Below are 13,550 nucleotides of genomic sequence, written 5' to 3'. Positions count from 1 at the left end.
GCCCAGGCAACCAGCAACAAGGGCAGACAAGATCTGACAGGAAGTCAGTTTGGGGAAGAGTGACATGGCCTTTTCTTCTGGTTTCCTTGACCAGGAAATTAAGGCTTTGGGACTATTTCAAAATGAGAACTATGCAGGGCACCTGGCTGGCGCAGTTGGTAGAGCCCGCAACTCTTGATCTCAGGGTCGTGAGTTCAAGCCCTATGTTGGAGTAAGAGATTATTTCATAAATAAACTTAAAAAAAAAAACACCCAAATGAAAACTATGGTTTTCAAGTGTTTAGAGCATATTTTACCATAGACTGGAAAAAATAAAGTTTCTAATGACAGTGGCTCCCTAAGTAATTGATTATGGCAGAACTATCTGAGGGGATAATTAAAAATATATATTCCTGGAGACCATCCCAGATCTGCTAAATATAGTTAAACACCTGCACACATGTGTGCACGCGCACACACACACACACACGCACAGGCAAACACTCCCCAGGTGATTCTGATGACCGTCTGGTTTGGGAAGTGCTGACCAACACAATCCCTCACCTGAAACTTGATTCCCACTTCAGCATTTCTGCTGCAGCATCCACCTCTGCTTTAATATCTTTGATCCCCAGGAACTCACTGCTTCTTGAAAAAGCCCATTTGGCATGCCCAGCTCTAACTTACATGGGGTTGAATTCTATCTCTCTGGAGTTTCCATCTGTTGACCCTCGTGCTATGCCCGGACTTGGCAGATTCCTATCCCACATGACAGCCCCGTCAGATATTCGAAGCAGCAAGCACATCCCCTCAAGGCAAATATCCCTGGGCCTTTCACCTGTGCTTCACATGGTGCTGTGTTGGGTCTCCTCCTCCTGCAGCGTGTCGTAAAAGTACACGAAACCTGATAGCATTTGGCGATTAGATTTGACTGGCTTCAGACTGTTCCTGCCTTATAGCACCCTTCTCCATTTCTTTCCGTTTTAGTTTCGGGTTTTCTCGAAAGCCCGAAAAGGACAAGTCTGTATCATCACAGAAACTGAAAAGCACACAGATTCATCACCTGCCTGGGAAAACCCTGAGCTTTAAACGGATGAAGAAGGATCCCATACCTCTCTCGGACACCTCTGAAGTCACCTATGGCTAAATGACCCAGCAGACAAAAGCCACGATGAAACCCCTTTCTTTGTTCCTTCTGGCTTTTCAAATGAGGCCCTTCTACTTCCGGTGTCATATCCCTGTCACTTGAGCTGGAATCTTGCTTCCACGGCCCCCTTGCCCAAGTAAGTCCTCAGGGTTTCCACAGAAGCCCTCTTCACCCAGGCCTGCGGCGCCGCAAGGAGGAAGGAGCGGTGCCCCCCCCCCCCGCCCCCGCCGGTGCCCTTCATCCCGCATCCTGTAACCCTCACCTTCCTGGTCCACCTGTTGCTCACCTGGCTCGCTCCCTCACCTCTGCTAGCACGTAATGTTCACTTCTTCTCCGAGCTTTCCTTTTCGGTCCTCCTGCCTCGCTGGCCTGGTGGGAGCTGTGGTTCCGTCCCCAGGTGTCCGCTTTGGCGACCGGAGAAAGTGAAAGGAGAGCGCAGACCCTCCCACCGCACCTGAGCGCGGCCGCTCGCGCGCGCCGTTGGGTACAAAGCGCAAAGGCAAAGGCGAGGCGCCGGCCAGCACACCCCGCGCCAAGTCAGCCTTCCCGGCCAACCTCCGTCACCCAGTCACCTAGCAAAGCCAAACGGGAAGGACGAGCCGGCTCACTCAGCCACGACCTGTTCAGCCGCCCCCGTTCCTTCTTTCCACTCCCCTTCTCTTTTGCAGCCCTCGCCCCCCACCTTCCCTTGGGTCCCTTGTTTTGCCGGGGGGGGGGGGGGGGGGGGGGAGAGAACGGCAATGTCAAGGAGAACAGGGACCTGGATCTTGAGTCATTTGATTGTTTTGTGGACTTGAATAACTTTCTGAGGGGCAATGGAGAGGAAGAAGGTGGTCCAAAAAGATTAAAAAACCAAAACAACTTTGAGTTTGCATGGGAAGAAAGAGCTGAAACAAACAAACATTTGTTTCCTCTCTCGCAAAAAATCCACCACAGAACAAAGGTTAATTTCTAGGTCTGAGAAAACCTAGAGTTTCTCAGTCTCCTGCTGGCAGTAGAAGCAGAAAGCTGAGGTGAGTTTTCCTCACTCTTTTCCCCTCACAGTGTCTGGAAACGTCGCTGTCCCTCAGATCTTAGGCGCTAGATTTTCTCCACGATGCAGAATGCAAGGCGTCGGCAGTTAAGCTACACTGTGCAAAACGGAAACATCCAGATTGATAAAATATTTAAACTGGTGTAGTGTTTTCAAAGTGGGGGCTGAGACCTATTAATGAGTCACGAAATCAATTTTTGTGGATTGCACCCAGCACTTTCACAGAGGAACCTAGGACAAAATTTCAGAATATATCTCGTGCAGTCACGCAGTCAGGCTAAGTACTGTTTTGTGCAATGCGTGGACCAGTGGAATACATGCATGTGTGTGCTGGGCTGACGTAAAATGTATTTCTTTTTTTTTAAACATATTTTTTTTTAAAAAAAAATTTTAAATGCTTTTATTTATTTTTGAGAGGGAGAGAGGGGGGGGGGGGCAGAGAGAGAAAGAGAGAGAATGACACAGAATCTGAAACCGGCTCCAGGCTCTGAGCTGTCAGCATGGAGCCTGATGTGGCGCTTAAACCCACAAACTGTGAGATCATGACCTGAGCTGAAGTCAGACGCTTAACCGACTAAGCCACCCAGGCACCCCCATAAAATGTATTTCTTACTGTGGGTTGAGGCCTAAAAAGATTGAGAAGCACTGAAATAGAGGACAATTTATTCACTATCCAAGAACACTTCTTTCTATGATTCCTTCAGGAAACCTTTAAATTATAATTTATCTTACCCCGTATTCCATTTACACATCACTTTTCAGGAACCTCTCTTTTTGAGTAACATAACACCCAATGCTGGCAGGTAGAGCAAGAAAACAAAGGATACTGCCAGCTGCTGCTGCACATTGTCACTTTGAGAGCCACTGTCATATGTCTGTGAATTGAAAATGAAATATCTGTCAAGATTCACCACCATGTACGGGCAGAAGGCAGGAAATAAAGCCTGTTTGATGTTCATGTCAATGAGGTTAGATGTCAAAATGGTTTCTTCTTCCAGTTATGGTTATGGGGAAAGGAAAAAAAAAAGTCAGCTGACTCAGACCCGGTACTTGGAGAACATCTAGAAGTAGAAATCAAAGAGTGAAATGTCTAGGTGGTTGTGGAAGTTAAGGAGAGAGAGATTCTGCCTCTCCCTATTCTGACCCCTCTCCATCAACATGACTATAAGTGCAAAGAGTGTGGTGTGGGCTTCTTGACCTGGGTGGTGGTGACACAGGTGATATCTTATTCACCCCCTCTGCACACACACATACATACATTTATGCACACACACACATATATGTTTCACAATACATACACTTTATCATTTTAGCCATTTTTAAGGGCATTGAATGTATTCAAATTGTGCAACCCTCACTACTATCCGTCTCCAGAACTTTTGCATCATCCCCGGCTGAAACTGCCCCTTAAGCACTAACTCCCATTTCTCTTCCCCCTTGGTCTCTGGTAACCACTATTCTACTTTCTCTCCCTATCATGTTGATTACTCTAGGCACTTCATGTAAACAGAATCCTACACTGTCCTTTTGTGACTGGCTTATTTCAATGTGTCTCTATCCCACAGACACAATCTATGTTGTAGCGTGTGTCAGAATTTCATTCCTTTTAAAGGCTGAATAATGTTCCCCTGTGTGTGTGTGTGTGTGTGTGTGTTTCTTTTTTTTAAAGATTAACAACAATTTTTATTTATCTCTACACCCAACACGGGGCTCAAACTCATGCCCCCAAGATCAAGAGTCACATGCTCTTCCAACTGAGCCAGCCAGGTGCCCCTTAAGATTTTATTTTATTTAAACTTTTTTCAATGTTTATTTACTTTTGAGAGGGAGAGACCGACAGACAGAGGTGAGTGGGGGAGGGACAGAGAGAGAGAGGGAGGCACAGAATGTGAAACAGGCTCCAAGCTCCGAGCTGTCAGCGCAGAATGTGATGCAGGGCTCGAACCCACAAACTGTGAGATCATGACCTGAGCCAAAGTCAGTCACTTAACCAACTGAGTCACCCAGGCGCTCCAAGATTTTATTTTTAAGTAATCTCTACACCCAACGTAGGGCTCAAACTCACAACCCCGGGATCAAGAGTTGAACACTCCACCAACTGAGCCAGCCAGGAGCCCCTCCACAAAATATTTTTAAAAATAAAAGTGAAATGTTGGGGCAATTTGTTTTTGCTCACCCTGATATCACATTTTCCCAGCCACACTCTCAGATGACTGGGAACAGAACTACAACTGCCTTGTTGTAAAGTCAAATACAAATTAAAAATAAGAGGTTTAAGTCTCCCTTGGAAATAAGAACTCCCACTTCCACCCTGCCCTTTGTCCTTTTCAAATAGATGTATAGCCATTCATAATGGCTAAATAACCTCTTGCCAGCCTCATATCAGGAAACTTCCCAGGACCCGGGAGCCATCTTGAAATACAAACATCCAGGGTGATAGTCCTCCAGTTTCCTAGTTTCTGGGAGGCTAAAAGCCTAACTTCTGTGGGCATCTTGCTCCAATTTGCAACACTATCTCTTGTCCTAGAGGTATGAGAAGTCTGTTTCTCCTTTGGATAAGCCAATTCAGGCAGTCTCCCCAATTGCCATGATAAAGTTTGGACCAACTATACGTGACAAAAGTTCCTGTCCCGGTCTTCTCAGTTGAGGGCTAGTGATTGCTTATTTGAGAACATGCATGTAAGGGGTTGTATCTGCTTGGCTGTATATGCGGGAGATTCCTTTCTGTCTTTGCAATCTGTTAGATCATGATGAGCATCACATTCTGGTTTAATGTTTATCCAATAGTAAAACTTTTCTTTCTCTATCTTTGTAGAGAAATGTTCTTGGTTGGGAGATTAAAAAAAAAAAAATTATATTCCCCCAACAGGTGAAAGAGCCCAGGAGACTAGAAGGTTCCACTTCCAAGTCCTGCCTCCTTTTAAGGCCTTTAATTTTAGTTTGAGGCTGTCAGGATCTTAACACTCATTTACTTGTTTGGGTGGGTGGGGTGGAGTGCAGAAGGTGAATGGCAGAGGCAGATTAATGGCCCTGCCTGCATGGGTCACTGCGTTTAATTAATTTAAATAAAAGTCTAAAGCTTACACCCTGATGCCTGGTCAGTAGCAAACTTAGCAGCATGTCACTTTCTATAAAAACAACAGAATAAAGCTTTTCTGGAAAAAAAAGATGCCCTATATAGCAATTCTGCCCAGATCATTATATATTATCTCTCACTGTCTTTTTCCAGCTGACACTCCTGGCCGTCATCCGTCCGCCAGCCCAACAGCCAGGTTCACCGAGGCCCCCCTCCCCGCCTTCCCTCTCCCTTCCGCTGTCACCTAGGCGTCTCGCAGGTGAAGCGGCACGGTCGGACTACAACTCCCAGCATGCCCCCGGGAGGGGCGGGTCACGTGAGCGTCCGGAAACCCTGGCTGCCGGGGCGCGGGTGAGGTGGCGGCGGAGACGACGGGCTGCGGGCAGCGGAGCGGAGCGAGCGGGTCAGTGGGCCGCAGCGCGGCGACGACGGCGCGGGCTCGGGTGCGCGAGCCGCGGCGCGTGGGGCGCGACCGAGGAGGGGCCGGCGCCCGGCTCCGGGCGAGGTGTGCGGGCGCCGCCCGCGAGGGTGGTCCGAGGGGCTTCCAGGGGACGGGAGCGCGATGCGGAGGTGCGGGTGCGGGTGCGGGTGCGGGTGGGGGCGGCCGGTGGGTGTGGCGCCGAGGGCCCGGCGGGCCGCCGCTCCCCTCCGGCCCGGGCCCGGCTCCTCGGTCTCGGGAGTGCGGGGCCGGGCGGGGCCGGCGAGGACCCCAGCGGCAGGAGAGCGGGAGGATCCGGGAGGGCCCCCGCGGGGAGGAGGGCCCGGCCGCGCGCCACGAGGGCTCTTGTCCCGGAAAAGGGCTGCAGTTTCGACCGGGTGAAGGGATGCTTTCCAGGTAGGGTGCGAAGGAAGGCAGGCTTTTGGAAAAGATGCACCGAGGCCAAAGAGGGAGGGTCTTAGTGGAATAGCTGGGTTTTGTATGCTGCTAACTGCTGTGGCCTCAGTCAAGGAATTTGGTCACATTGCGTATTCGTCATTCTCTCAGGATTCTTATTTGCAGAATGTGGTCTGTTTATTCTCACTTTTGACAGGGGATAATGGGAACGTGGCTACAGGGCTTTTGGCGTTTCCTGAAGTATAAGATTGTAGATGATCTCATGGTAACTTGTGACTGAATGCTTGTAGGGAGAAGAGTATGTTCCTGGGGTGAGTGAAATCTGACTCCCAATTGCTGCCTTTCTTCAGTGTCTTGGTGCTGAATTATTTCTTTGCCATTTGTTGGATGTTCCTATATTAGGAACTCTCTAAAATTATCTCATTTAATTCTTTTCTTTTTTTAAGTTTATTTATTTTGAGAGAGAGAGAGAGAGAGAGAGAGAGAACACAAGTGGAGGAGGGGCAGAGAGAGAGGAGAGAGAGAATCCCAAGCAGGCTCCACACTGTCCGCTCAGAGCCGGATGCGAGGCTCGAACTCATGAATCATGAGGTCATGATCTGAGCTGAAACCAAAAGCCGGATGCTTAACTGACTGAGCCACCCAGGCACCCCCTAATTTAATTCTTAAATGAGGAAAATCGAGGCTCAGAGAAGTTAATTAAGTGGAGGATCTATGGTTCCAGCTCCAACTTTAATGCCTTTTTGTGGGTCACATGTGGTTTCAAAGAACATAATTCTTCTGTTGACCTTTCGTTTCCTTTTTTTAAAAAAAAAAAATGTTTTTGAGAGAGAGAGAGAGAGAGAGACCGCAGAGGAGGGTCAGAGAGAGCAAGATGGAGGATCCGAAGCAGGCTCCTTGCAGACAGTGGAGAGCCCTATGCGGGGCTCAAACTCATGAACTGTGAGATCATGACCTGAGCTGAAGTCGGACGCTTAATGGACTGAGCCACCCGGGCACCTCGGCCTTTCATTTTCATTAGAAAATGACCCTGAAACAGTAATTTTATTAAATTAAAGTCGGTGCAACGTGTTGTTTCTTTCTAGATGTCAGAATCAAGTGTATTATCGAAGGTTCTGTTTTGTCCACTGATAAAATGAAATGTCGCAGCAGTAACCATTAACTGGCATATGAGTCTTTTGTTTAGGGGAAGGAAAGTTGTTTTTGCTGTTGTTGTTGTTGTTTGTTTTTTTGTTTTTGTTTTGTTTTAAGTACAGTCTACCCCTTAATGTGGAACTCGACCCCAGGCCCCAAGATCAAGAGTCACATGCCAGCAAGGCACACCGAGAGGGAAAGGTTTTTATCTTGAAAACTAGTTGTCTTTGGAATATGTTTACAATGGGTAGGAAGAAGGTCGTTTTAGGAAGCCTGGAATAAGACAAGAGAATTTTACAGGGAAGTGCTAGGTACTTTACATCTGTGGTAATGAAACAACTTAAGAAGAGACAAAAATTACAGAAGGCTTGAGTTCTGAGTGAAAGGATTCGTCTGGTACAGATAAATGGCTTCAAATGGGATGATGTGGGATGAAAAAGTTACTTGTGTCAAACATTGAGGTGCTGAATTACAACACACACAATACTGTCAAAATAATTGAACTCGGGGCGCCTGGGTGGCGCAGTCGGTTAAGCGTCCGACTTCAGCCAGGTCACGATCTCGCGTTCCGGGAGTTCGAGCCCCGTGTCGGGCTCTGTGCTGACAGCTCAGAGCCTGGAGCCTGTTTCCGATTCTGTGTCTCCCTCTCTCTCTGCCCCTCCCCCGTTCATGCTCTGTCTCTCTCTGTCCCAAAAATAAATAAACATTGAAAAAAAAAATTAAAAAAAAATAATAATTGAACTCAGCTATGCATTCATTACTCTTCCAGCTACCTTTTTCTGTTTTAGTACACACCATCTTTTTACTTTGCAAATGTAGAAACTGAAGTCTGAAGAGTGAAGTAATTGCCCATCTAATGTCCTTCTCATTTGAGTATAGTAATAGTGTAACCACTATTACTAATAGGTGGGTTTTTTTTTTCCCCATTCAGGATTTATACTTCTGAGCTTAAGGTGAGATATTTCTAATCGCTATGTTTTACCCAACTTCAGATATTTTAGCCTTTTTTCTTATATAGTATAGCATAGAGACTAGGGTCAGGTCTGGGTTTGAATGCTCGCTTCCTCTGTTAAGAGATACTGCTTTATAAAATCTGTTTTCTTATTTATAAGATGTGAGAACTAAATACAGTAACGCAAGGCAAGTACCTAGCACAGTGCCTGGTGCCTTGAGAGTATTTGGTGTTGGTTATGGTCAAAGAATTCATTCGTGCACAAAATCTTTATGGATCATCCTAAATGCTCTACTAGGTGCCACGGCTATAGCCGTGGACTGAAGACAGATGAGGCCGCTACTTTTGTGGAGCTTACAGCCGAACAACACACATGTAAACCGTTAAACCAGATAATTTGATTGGGAACAATGCTATGAAAGGAAGAAGCAGAGACAGAGGGGAGACAGGTAACTGAGTAACGGCCCCGGCCATTGTAGACGGGGCGATCAGGGCACACCACTGAGGGAGATGATTTGAGGATGAGCCAAGAAAAGGAAAGGGCAAACCATTCGCAAAGAACCAGCAGAAAAGCATTTCAGGCAGCGGAACAGCAAATGCAAAGACCCCAAGCAAGGAAGGGCTCAGGGACAAGGAAAGAATTCGGCGTGGGGACGTCGTAGCGAGGGTGGGGAGGAAGGAAATGGGCTAGCTCCTTGCTGTGTCGAAGTGTGGCTAGCTTCGTGGTGGCAAAGGATGGGGAACCACCCAGATGTCCGGTGGGAGATTGGCATGTGGTGACCCTGTAGGTGCAGATAGGGGCAGATCTCCCACCTCTGATAAGTGAAGAAAAGAAAACGGTGCAGAATAGTGTGTCGTATGCTCCTTTGTGTATGTGTGAGTGAGGAGCTATGCCTGGAGTGGATGCACAGGCATGTATTCTGCAGGGATGCAAAGAAACCTGTAAGGGCACGGGGTGATGAGATCAGAGAGGGAGACCTCACTCTATGGTACCCCTTCGATGTCTTTTGAATTTTCTGCCTTATGCATGCATGACCTATTGACAATCCATAAAACAATTAAAAAAGAAACACCCACTCTCTCAAAAGGCATTGCTCAGGCAGTCACCTCCTTCATCCTTAGCCTCCTTTTGCAAACCACAGGTGTCCAGTTCACTGCTCTCCTCCCCTTAACCTTCCCATTTTACTACAGAGGACTGGGGTATTCAGGCTTTGAAGGGCATGGCAAATTGTTTTGTATTTTTATCTGAGTCTTGGGAAGCTATCAGTGTGTTTTAAGCAGAGGGTGGGAGCTGGTTTATGTCTTAAGATATATTTCTGGCCGATGTGTGTAGAATGAGTTGGGGGCAGGGTAGACACAGAAATGGTGAAACCCTGCAGAAGGCTGTAGGGGTAGGCTTGGTGGGGGATGGGTGGCTAATCTTGGTGGTGGCAGTGGGGATGGAGAGAGGAGGAATACTTTGGGATGTATTTTGGAGGTAATTAGTGACGGGTTGGTTGTGGAAGCTGAGAAAGAGAAAAGGAAAAACGAAGGATAAGTCCTGGTTACCTTGGGCAACTTGGGGGAATGGTAGTATCATTTATGAGGTGGGGGGTCCTGGGGGAGGAATCAGTTTTGAGGGAGGAAGTGAAGCATCTTGCTTCAGGTACCTGAGGCATATCAATTGGACAGTTGGCTGGACTGTCGGGAACTCTGGAGGGTCCGAGTTAGAGCCATTGTTCTGGGCGTCGCGCTGGTTGAGAGAGAGGGGTGCTGGAGCTTTAACGAGAGAAGTGTGGAATTGTCTTAGAGGTTGAGAGAGCAGAATCATTAGGGAAGTGTAGTCATGCTGGGCAGTGTTGCATGCCCTTTGAGGTTTGTGGTTTTGAATCTAAAAAGTGAAATCAGCCCGCCCGTGTGATTTTTCTCCGGCAAACTGCAGCCGCTTGGGTACAGGGTAGGTGGACAGAGGCAAGAAAAAAAGGCCCATAAGGGAGTTGGATAGATTCTAAGTTAGTGAAGAAGGAACTGAGGACAAGAGGAGGGTAACGGATGACGGGAAAATGGCGAGGTGACTGAACTGGGAGCTTTGCTGAGGTAAAATGACTGGTGAGTGGGAAGTAGGAGAGCAAGGAGTTTTCTGGAAGGGAAGAAAGTTGGGGGTTTGAAATCTGCCTGGGGGAGGTGATGTAGTTACTGGATGGGGTTTTTATTGTGGAAAACCTCTACAAAATTGTGGGTTATTACAGAGGAAAAGATGGGTGGTGAAGAGGACTGGGGAGTGATAGATGAGCCACCAGGATATTGCGCGGAGACCGAAGCAGTGGCCGAAGACAAGCGGGGCAAGCGCTGTCTGTAGTGACAGCGGAGTGCCGAGAGGTCAGTCGGTGACAGGGCTCAGGGGCAGCGGGCAGTAGAGCCCCCGGCGTGAGCTCAGAGAAGCTGATTGGGGCAGGGTGAGGACTGGGTCAGAGGACGTGGCCGTGGGGGCCGAGATGCTTTCCGCGGGCCATCTGTCCTACCAGCCTTCCCCCTTCCGCTTTGTAGTCCGTGTCTCCCACGGCATTCCTGGTACAGGACAGCCTGAACTCTTACTGCTGGGGGGTTGAAATGGGCTCTGAACATGTATAGAAAGTAACAGTTTTGGAACGCTTTGTATTCCAAGGCATTGTTTTATAAGGGGGAGATTACCTTCCATCTGGACACGTTCCATGTCTTTTATTCAGCGTTGATCGCACAATGCGGAGTGTCTCATTCTGGAAACTGCCTTGTATGCGTGACCTTCTGGGGCTCAAAAAAGCTTCATCACAAATCAGATGAGTTCATGATTATGAACTCGTTTTGAAAAGGAGTGAGCATGGCTCAGTGATTCTGGACCCTTTTTGATGGCAGGGATCTTATTTTTAGTACGTTTTGTTTTTAAAAGCTAATTCTTGTTCTCATGTGATAGTTGTATATTCAGTATCCATTGAGAAAATGCTAAAATGATAAACTACTTTGAATTTAGAAGTACTTAAATGAATTTTGGTTTTATTAATTATGACAGCATTCACATACACTCGGAAAATGTTAGACATTTGTTCAGTCTGTGTTTAGAGCAGTAAAGAAAATGGTCTTCAGAAAGTAGAGTGTGCTTGATGGATTCAGACTTGGCAAAAACTCTCAGCACTTTCCCAGGGTCACAGAGCTCAGAGATGATTAGAAATCGCTTCTGTGATGTAGAGAATATAAGTGCAAGGTATTATTATTATTAATTATTGTAATTACTTAGGACCAGATGTTATAATAGTATTCATTTTAAATGGCATCCTGCCAGCAGCAGGTGATTACCTAAAACTATTTTCCTGGTGTACTTATTAAGCTTTTTCTCTCATGTCACGGAACTAAGGAAAAGGTGGTTTATTAGAAATGAAATCCAGATGGTCTCAAACAGCTCGGTAGTCATTTAAAGTTATTAGTGTAACTGCAGAGCCTTGAAATACACAACCGTTATTGCCAAAGCAATGTAATCCCAATCTGTTGGAGCATACATTTTTGGAATTATTTTACCTGATAAATTACTGAATTTCATAACTCTTATCAGCATACTGTTTTTGAGGTGTGAAAGTATGTGTTCAGTTCAAAGAGCTACAATTTGCACAAAGCTTTGAGTTCCACTGGGTTTCATGTTTAATTTAGGGGATGGAGGTAAATTTAGCAGTAACACTAATAGCTCTCGGGTTTGTAACTTTCTGGAATTACAGACAGAAAGTTTATTACGTTTTGCAAGTGGAATTTTAAAATCCTACTCGGCTCATTATTTTGTGAACATTTTTCAGGGAGAAAGGTTAAATGAAATTAGCTACATTCTGCTGTGGGCTTGATTAATCCTGGGCAGATCAGTGGCTAAAATAATTATCTTAATAATACCTTACTTAACATTCATTGTTTATTTTAGTCTTATAACTCTCAAAAGAGACAGGACATTTTATAGACTACCACATGCGATTCATAGAGATTGGCGTGTCCAGAGGCTTATAGCCAGTAAGTCAAACAGCTATAATATCTAACCACCTCACCTTTGTACCTTTTATCCAAAAGTTTCAGGAATGGCCAACTGGTGGGTCTGTCAGCATTTACGGTTTGGCTACCTCTCCTAAACTTTGGCTGGTGAAAACATGAGTCTAATAGAAGTTACAAGGCACACAGCCTTGAAAGCAAAGCCCTGTGACTTGCTAATTTCAGTATTGGGAGCTCTTGAGTTTGTCTCCTACCTCAACTATTGCAGTACATGTAGCATACAGGTCATTTTGTTAATTTCACTTTATTTTTTCTTAATAAGCAAGTGAATTACAAGACTTTACCAATGCTGTGGATGTTTTTCCCTTCTGATTATAAAAGTAATATATACTTTTATTGTAGATTTTTTAGGAAAGCATTTAGAAAATTAAAATTACCCATAATCCTGCTACGCAGAGAGAGCTAGTGTATTCCCTATTTATTTGTAAATATCATGTAAACATAGAGTTGAGTTGATACTTATAAGTCATATCTTAACTTTTTTTTTTTTTGCAAGTCATCTATGCCTAACGTGGACTTGAACTCACCACCCCAAGATCAAGAGTCATACGCTTTACTGACTGAGCCAGCCAGGCACCCCATTCCTTCCTTTTTTCACTTGCCATTTTCTCATGTCACTAAAAAGCCTTAATTCTTCATGTCAGATGATTATAAAATATTCAGCTCTATGGATATACCATAGTTTATTTAATCATTCCTCTTTTAATTGCATATTCAGGTTGTCTCTGCAGACTTATAAGTGGAGACATTAAATTTTAGATGCTTACTCTGTGCTTAATTCTTGGGTATTAGAGCATGGATGCGGCTTTCAGAGAGAACCAAGGAGAAGTGAGAGAAAGCGGTGGAGACAGAGGGCATGGGAGTGGCCCTGCCTCTTTACCCATTTCCTTATGACTGACACAAAGTGCGTTTCTTTAACATAAAAAAGCTTCTTTGACATACTGTGAAAGCTACCTTTGTTAATAGAGCTGAATGCATCTTGTATTTCTTTAGGGATAGGTCCCTGGAAATAGATTTTTTTTTTTTTTAATCTTTATTTTTGAGAGACAGCATGTGAGCAGGGGAGGAGCAGAGAGAGAGGGAGACACAGAATGCAAAGCAGGCTCCAGGCTCCGAGCTGTCAGCACAGAGCCTGACGCGGGGCTCGAACTTATGAACTGTGGGATCATGACCCGAGCCGAAGTTGGCTGCTCAACTGACTGAGCCACCCAGGTGCCCCAGAAATAGAATTTTTGTGTCAAAGCTCTTAATGACTATGGCCAGATTGTCTTCTGTAATACTACATTTTACCTCCATCAGCTGTATATGAAGTTTAGGAGTCATTAGACCTTGAACTACATTGAGCATAATCTTTTT

At 45.8% G+C, this 13,550-nt stretch overlaps 1 protein-coding gene across 3 annotated transcripts in view; it reads left to right on the top strand.

Moving 5' to 3' along the window:
• Window positions 1-5,534: 5,534 nt before the first annotated feature.
• SLC37A3 (solute carrier family 37 member 3) overlaps window positions 5,535-13,550 on the top strand; it is a 45,508-nt gene continuing 37,492 nt past the window's right edge. Inside the window, exons 1-2 of one of the 3 annotated variants that reach the window (XM_043589709.1) lie at window positions 5,548-5,638; window positions 8,455-8,605. The gene's annotated coding sequence lies outside the window, so the exon portion shown is untranslated. Of the gene's footprint in view, window positions 5,639-8,454; window positions 8,606-13,550 lie in introns of all 3 variants that reach the window. The other 2 variants (XM_043589710.1, XM_043589708.1) reach the window with 2 other exon arrangements.

The sequence above is a fragment of the Prionailurus bengalensis genome, chromosome A2, assembly GCF_016509475.1.
Source record: "Prionailurus bengalensis isolate Pbe53 chromosome A2, Fcat_Pben_1.1_paternal_pri, whole genome shotgun sequence".
In the NCBI taxonomy this organism is placed as follows: Eukaryota; Metazoa; Chordata; class Mammalia; order Carnivora; family Felidae; genus Prionailurus; species Prionailurus bengalensis.
This window is presented reverse-complemented; position numbering and strand designations above follow the sequence as displayed.